At 39.4% G+C, this 8,169-nt stretch overlaps 1 long non-coding RNA gene across 1 annotated transcript; it reads left to right on the top strand.

Moving 5' to 3' along the window:
- Positions 1 to 2,744: 2,744 nt before the first annotated feature.
- LOC118541253 (uncharacterized) lies at positions 2,745 to 7,739 on the top strand. Its single transcript, XR_004920005.2, has 3 exons — positions 2,745 to 3,145; positions 5,371 to 5,526; positions 7,527 to 7,739. It is a non-coding gene; the product is annotated as an uncharacterized LOC118541253 (long non-coding RNA).
- Positions 7,740 to 8,169: the final 430 nt, after the last annotated feature.

Raw genomic sequence — 8,169 nt, 5'->3', positions numbered from 1 at the left:
TCCTCGTGTTATAGGGTACTAGAGATAAATTCAGTTTTCAATTAACACAAGACAAGGATGCCATCCTTGACATTTGGAAATGTAGTCTTTAAAGCACATTTGCTGAGTTTCAATTCCCTCATCTTGTAATAAGATGACTTGGCAGGATGTCCTTACAATGGTTGTATAAATTTAATGGGGTGGGGGAGGATATTTATTCTCTACTGGTCTTCAACTAGCATTTGTCTTTATCTCATGAATAATTCTAAGCCTACAATTGAATGGAATGATGAGAGCCCTCTGCTGGCTAGACTGGCTTTCCCCCCTTTTTTAGAGATCTTAAAACAAATTATCTTGTGTTTTCAAAGTTCTATGCCTTGTTCTAATTAGCAACTTGCTGCATAAACTTCATCTTTTCTCCACCTTGGCCCCTTCACCCTCAAGTAAAGAGATGGTAAAATATTTTCTTTTCAATCTCTTTGATGTCCACACTCTGCACAAATCTGGGCAATTATTTAATCTACCTTCTGAAAAGATGAAACACATTTTTACAAATTTCATTTTAAGACATTTACCTAACAAATATCTACTGAGTATCTAAAAAAGTCAAATACTATACAAGGTACTATAAGAGATACAAGGACATTTAAAGTATCATTTCTTTTTTTATTATGTTAATCAACATATCATTTCTAATTGCAAGAAGTTCATGGTACAATATAGAAATGAATAACCTTGAATTTTTAAAAATGTGGGGGTTTTAAATAAAACGATAATTTTATTAACTAGAGAAATTTCTTTTTTTAAATGCAATTAGCCAATATATAGTCCATCATTAGTTTCAGATGTAGAGTTCAATAATTTATCAGTTGCATATAACACCCAGTGCTCATCACATCACGTGCCCTCCCTAATGCCCATCACCCAGTTACCCCATCCCCCCACCCACCTCCCCTCCAGCAACCCTCAGTTTCTTTCCCATAGTTAAGAGTCTCTCATGGTTTTTCTCCCTCTCTGATGACTTCCTATCCAGTTTTCCCTCCCTTCCCCTATGGTCCTCTGCACTGTTTCTTATAGTCTCCGTATGAATGAAACCATATGATAATGGTCTTTCTCTGATTGACTTATTTCGCTTAGCGTAATACCCTCCAGTTCCATCCATGTCTATGTAAATGGTAAGTATTCATCCTTTCTGATGGCTGAGTAATATTCCATTATATTTATACACCACATCTTCTTTATCCATTCATCTGTTGAAGGACATCTGGGCTCTCTCTATAGTTTGGCTATTGTGGACATCACTGCTATAAACATCGGGGTGTGTGTGCTCCTTCATATCACTATATTTGTGTCTTTGGGGTAAATACATAGTAGTGCAATTGCTGCATCATAGCTCTATTTTAAACTTTTTGAGGAACAGAAATTTCTTCTAAGAGATATACTCTTAGGTTCTCTCTCTTCTATCCACTTGGATGCCTGTGCCAGGAATCTGAGCACCATTCTGAACTCTTCCTCCTCCTGCTCACCAAGGCAGTTATCCACCATGCCCTACTAATTTTCTCTCTCTGTGTTTCTATTGACACCAGCTTAGTTTAAGGCACCATCATTTCAGTTTATTACCATATGCTTTTTAAAAGTGTATTTTAAAAACTTATTTCGAGTAGTTAATACACACACTATAAAATTCAAAATGTACATTAATGAATGCGTAAGAAGTCAGTCTCTCTCATACCCTTATTCTCTGGCCACCCGATTCCCCTCTACAAAAGCAACTACAATTCCAATCTCTTACATATGCTTCCAGAGATATTGTATTCATGTGCAAGCATATACATATATGTTTTTTTCACAAGTGACAACATGCTGTTTTGAACCTTGCTTTCACATCTTTCAGTATATGACAAAGAAAATTCTAAATCGGCATAGAGGTCTGCCTCATTCCTTTTTAAGAAATGCATAGAATTCCATTATATGTATATTACCATAAATTATGTAATCAGTTCCCTTTAGATGGAAATTCAGATGGTTTCTAATCTTTTGCTATTATAAGTCAATGCTGCAATAAAGATCTTCATACAGGCATCATTTTGCACATGTGCCAGATAATACTTGGGATAAATTCCTAGAAGTGGAATTTTCAGATCAAAGGAAATGTGTATTTCTACTCTTGATAGTTATTGCCAATTTACTCTTCATAGAGATCTCACCTATGTTTATCTTTGTCAACAAAATATGAGACCCTATTTCCCCAAATCTTCAACAACGCAGTGGGTTATACAATCTTATGGGTAGAAATAGCATGTTGGTATAGTTTTAATTGACATTATTCCTATTTTGAATGAGGTTGAACACCTTTTTTATGTTTCAGATGTATCTTAATATGTGTTATTTATGTGTATTTTATATGCATAGACTTTTATATCTTTTGTTCATTTTTCTGTGTGGATTTTTTATTTTGAATTAAACTTTAGCAGTTTGTAGTGGGCAGCCTCCAAGACACCCCAGATGACTTTTATCTCTTGGTATCCACTTTCATTCATAGTCACTTCCTACACTGTACCACATTGGCCTCAGTGATGAACAGTACATGGCGGAAGAGATGGTATGTCATTTTCAAGATTAGCTTGCAAAAAACATTTGGCTTCTCTTTTGGGGACTATCTCTTGAGTCATCTGTTCTGGGGCAAAACCAGCTGCAATGTCAGCCAAGCTGCTGATGGAGAAGTCCAGATGGTGAGGAACCGATGCCTTCAGCAAGTGGCCAGTGAGGAACTGAGGTTTCCTGCCAAGAGTCACATGAACTACCTTCAAAGAGGGCCCTCTAGCCCCAGCTGAGCCTTCGGATGAGACCGCAGTCCCTGCTGACTGCAGTCTTGACTGCAATCTTTTTTTTTAAAGATTTTATTTATTTGACAGAGAGAGACACAGCGAGAGAGGGAACACAAGCAGGGGGAGTGGGAGAGGGAGAAGCAAGCTCCCCAGCTGAGCAGGGAGCCCGATGCAGGGCTGGATCCCAGGACCCTGGGATCATGACCTGAGCTGAAGGCAGCCGCTTAACAACTGAGCCACCCAGGCGCCCCTCTTGACTGCAATCTTATGATGGACTCTGAAAGCCACAACCACCCAGCTAAGCTGCTCCCATATTCCTGAACCTCAGAAACTGAGAGGTAAGAAATGTTTGTTGCTCTAAGCTGATAAACTTGGGGGTAATCTGTTATGCATCAATCAACCATAATATAGAGCTCTACATATATTAACACTATAAGTCCTTTCTCTTGAGTTTGAGCTTCTTTATATGAGTTCAAATACTTTTCCCTATTTGTTGAATGTCTATTTCCTTCTTCCTTATGATTTCTTTCTTTTTTATGTCCTTTATTTCTTGCCATGCAGAATTTTAAATTTTTACATAGTGAAACTTACCAATTTAGAGGATTATTTTTATACTTAGAAATTATGAAGAAGAGCCTATTAAACAGTATTTCAAATTTCATTTTCCTCCATTTCCAATAAAAAAGGGCCAGGCCATTTGAACCAACCCTCCTGTTAAAATCAACTAAAAATAATGGAAAACAATAATTTTCCAATCTCTTTAAAAACATCAAAGGAATAACAAGATAATAAGAAATTACCAGACCAAGGTCTAAGAGACTCCAAGAACCCATAAAGGCAAGAAAAGCAACAAAATTCTTTTGCCCTGAAGACATATGCTCGGGACTTATGTAACTGTTTTAAAGACCTTACAGAGTAAGAAGGATGGACACCAGGTTGAAAGATTAATATTAGACGTCTCTCTTATGTTAACCTAGAATCCCAAAGAAAGAACTCTCAGAATAAAGATAAATCCGAAGTAAAACTACCTGCTTCTCCCCCCTCAAAAAAACCTCCCAAGATAGAAGTGTCTTAATGTTGAATAGAGCAAAGGAGGGAGGGAAGCACACACATACACACACACACTCACACACACACACACACACACACACTGTCTCTTGGTAGTTCTACCCAGAGATCAGCCCCCTGAGAAATTATAACCTAAATTAAAAACCTAGGAGTGATTCAGAAAACTTTAAGCCATGACTTAATTTGAATTGGTTACAGAGAGGTAGTGTCCCCAAATGTCTGGCAGAAGCAAATGCAAAACTGGAGAAGAGCTCCTTCACCTAAGCCACAGTAACCACCAAAAGTCATGTCTCATAGATAGTGAGCAGTGCAAAGTCATGGTAACCAAGCCACAAGAAAATAAGTTATAAACATCAAGGAAAAAAACCAGCAGAAAAAAAACCAAACACTATCTAAGTAGATCCTGAAAGACTTCAGTATCTTGAATAATCAGAGGCAATTTATAACATATATATATAGATAGATGTTATATAAACATATAGCTATGTTTAAAGAAATTAGAATTAAAAATATCTGCAGTGAACAGGAACTTGAGTGGGGCGGGGGGGGGGGGAAGAGTGACCTAACAGATTTGAAAAATAACCAAATGGAACATCTAGAAATGAAAAACACAAAAATGCAAATTAAAAACTCAATGGATGAGTTTGAGAGTGGAATCAACAAACTACAGAGAACAAGAAGACAGATCGAAAGAAATTATCCCAACTGTAGACACAAATGGGAAACATAAGTGGGTAGTTAAGAGAAATGGAAGGTTGAAAGAGGTTTACCACATTCAGGACCCAGAGAAAATTACATAAAAAGCCAACTACCAGAATGAATGAGTGAATTTATCAATGTTAGATGATACAAAGCCAATATATAAAAAGTCATTGTCTTGCTACATATTAATAGCAAATATTTGGAAAATAAGATTTTTAAAAATACCATTTATAAAGTGTAAAAACATAAAAGACTACAGAGGTTTTTGTGTATTAAGGTAGAATGTATATACAGTGAAATGCACACGTCTTACATGTCCAGTTTGATGAGTTCTGACAAATGCATCCACCTGTGTATTCTATTCCACACCTCCCTCCATCAAGATAGAAAACATTTCCATCACTCCAGAAAGCTCCCTCATGCCTCTTCCCAGTCAATACCTGTCCTACCTCCAACTCTAAGCAACCACTTTTCTGATTCCTTTCACCATAGATTAGTATTATCTATATAGAATTTCATATAAATTACATAGGATGTACTCTTTTGTGTCTGGCTTCTTATCCTCAGCATGGGCATGATGTTCTTAAGGTTTCCATATCTTTGCATCCAGGTTTTATCCTTTTTGTTGCTTTTTACGTGTACAGATATAACACAATCTGGTTTTCCATTTTCCTACTGTTAAGACATTTGGATCAATTACATTTTGAGCCATTATAAATAAAGTTGCAATGAACAGCCCCCTATACAAGTACTTTTATGGATACATGTTGACCCATTTTCTCTTTTCTCCTAGGAAAGTACTTAAAAGTGGAACTGCTGGGTCAAAATGCACTCACCCCACTGTACTGGGATTATTCACATAAATGGTTGCCCCATTGGACTGTAAGCTCTTGAAAGCAGGACCAGGTTTGGTGCATTGGCTCATCTCTGATACGTTGCACAATTAAAGGTACACAGCATTAACTATGTATTCGCATTAACTATGTATTTCTTGAGTTAATATATTGAGGAGAAAGCATAAAAACACAAAATATATAAGCAGACAATCTAGCTTCAATCCAGTTTGTCTTGGTTATGCCAGGGTACATTTCCAGGATATGAACATCTTTTTGGCAATTTTGTAAAATAAACCCCATGAAAAAGGCCCAAGGATTTTTGAATCTCTAATGATAACCAATTTTATTTTATTTTTTTAAGATTTTATTTATTTATTTGACAGAGAGAGAGCACAAGTAGGCAGAGTGGCCCGGCAGAGGAAGAGGGAGAAGCAGGCTCCCCGCTGAGCAGGGAGCCCGACTTGAGGTTCGATCCCAGGACCCTGGCATCATCACCTGAGCCAAAGGCAGACACTTAACTGACTGAGCCACCCAGGCACCCCTAATGATAATGAATTTTAAATAGTTATTATTTATTGAGCCCTAACAATACAAAAACAATTTACAATGATTATCACATTCATTCCTTGTACTCTGGAAAGTCAGTGCCAGGAACTAAGGTTTAGAGAAGTTAGGTTGTTTGCTCAATGACACACAGCTAAAAAAATCTGTGGATCTGCCACAAATATGAATGAGTATTACTTTCGATACTTACTTTGGAAAAAAAGCAGTTTCGGTCCAAGTTTTCCTACACAAGAAATAAAAATGATCATAACAAAACCTGCATCACCTGTGTACTATAGGGATCAAATGAGATCACTGATCATGATAATTTATTCTGTAACCAGAAAAGCATGATAGGTAGGATCTCACCTTCATTGTCATCCTCATCATCACCATCATCATTGTTTGACCACCTACTAACTTAGGTATGTGACTGTTAACTTGTAAAACGGGGATATTAATACCTAACATCATGTTGTGGTGATTCGAAGATACAACGTATACTGTATGGCCCTTGGCTTGTTCACACCATGGTTCTTTTCATTCCTGGCCAATTGGACACTCCTTGGTAGGTTGGAGAGCTCTTAATCAGAATCTTCCCTTTCTCAGCCATACTGAAGCTTTGCCCAGAGTCACTGATCAGAATGTCCATTCAAAAAGTATCTGGTGCCAATCATGTCAGGTTCCAGTAACTCGTCCAAGTATTTGCAAATACCAGCATGCCCTGTTCTGTCATGGAAACTTTCAGGTTTTTAGCTTAAATGCTGCAGCTCTGACTTTTTGGTACTATGAACAAAGTGAACCGTGTGTATAAACTGGCCATCAATTGTTCTAAACATAAAGTGCCTCACTTACAACCATATCCATTTTTATATAAACCAGGAAATATAATTTAAACTTTGTTTAGCTATTTTTAGTTCTCTTTGGAGTCTTGAAACACTGAAATTATATTATCTTCAGTGGAATGCATCCTTTTCAAAGGAAAATTGAAAGTTACAAGGCCTCGCTCAATTGCAGGCCATGTTCATAGCTCCTCTGATCTCGCAGCAACCAAAAGGGGTTGATGGCCAGGTTGGTTCTGCTGCGGCAATTGGCATGCAACCCTATTCCCAGCCAAGCCTACACCTGTAAAGAAAGTGACCACGTAGAAGCCATGGCACTCAAAAGCTGCCAAGTCCCCTGGCCACGCTCGGCCTTCTCCTATGCTGATGGATGAACCATTAATGCCAAGTCAATGTGGAGAACCTAGGTTAACAGGATCCTCCAGGACAGCTGTGACCCTGCCCAGAGCCACGTCTGAGGCAGCCCTCAGCCTGATCCCCTCTACCTTCCCTCCACCCCTGTCCAGCCTGATGCCAGTGAGGTGGGCGGGCCACTTCCCGCCCTTGCTCTGCTCCTCCAGCTCCCATGTGCTCTGCCTCTCCCATTGTCACTGGGCCACTGGCTTTCTCGCACTCTCCCCATTTCTGTTCCAAGTGTTACAGGTAAACCGCTACCCGAGGTTGCTAAATTGGTTCACTTTTACAGCTTTCTCTGCTGAGGTCATGTTAATGGCTTTTTCTCTATTTAGGAACTTAAATGAAGTGCTCAGGTCGGTACGCTGGGAAGCTATTCAGCGCAGCATCACGCCACCACCAACTCCTCCTCTTCCCGCCACCTGCTCTGTGTTCCACAGACAAGACTTTCTTCCTGACCGCTTCCAGCCCCAAGTAGGCCTTCCACTTCACCATTGCTCTCCTGCCAGGAATCACGGCAAACACCTCATTTCCCCTTGCTGCAGACTAGACATAAATATGGTGAGTGGAGAAGGTCATGGTTGTAGTCTTTTTCCTTAAAATGCAGAGGCCCTTCTGCACAAAGGGTCCCCAGACCCCCAGTGGCCATATGTAAATCGATCCAAGGGCCCTGGACTTAGCTAGTCAAAACAGATATACTTGCTCTCAGGTGCTCTCAAACTTGTTATAGCCTCAAACCCCAATATTTCATCCAAGAGCATGGCGGCAAGGACTGAACGTGGTGGGTGGCCCAACCCCAGCCCTTTGCCCAGCCACACCCGAAAGCCCCTGAGACAACTCTGATGAATGCAGTGGTTGTGTGTGTGTGTGTGTGTGTGTGTGTGTGTGTGTGTGTGTTTAAGATTTATTTAGTTCAGAGAGAGAAAGCGGGAGGTGCACAGGGACAGGGAGAGAGAATCTCAAGCAGACTCTGTGCTG

This window comes from Halichoerus grypus, chromosome 9, assembly GCF_964656455.1.
Source record: "Halichoerus grypus chromosome 9, mHalGry1.hap1.1, whole genome shotgun sequence".
Classification (NCBI taxonomy): Eukaryota; Metazoa; Chordata; class Mammalia; order Carnivora; family Phocidae; genus Halichoerus; species Halichoerus grypus.
Note: the sequence above shows the minus strand (reverse complement) of the source record. Positions and strands in the feature narration are given on the sequence as shown.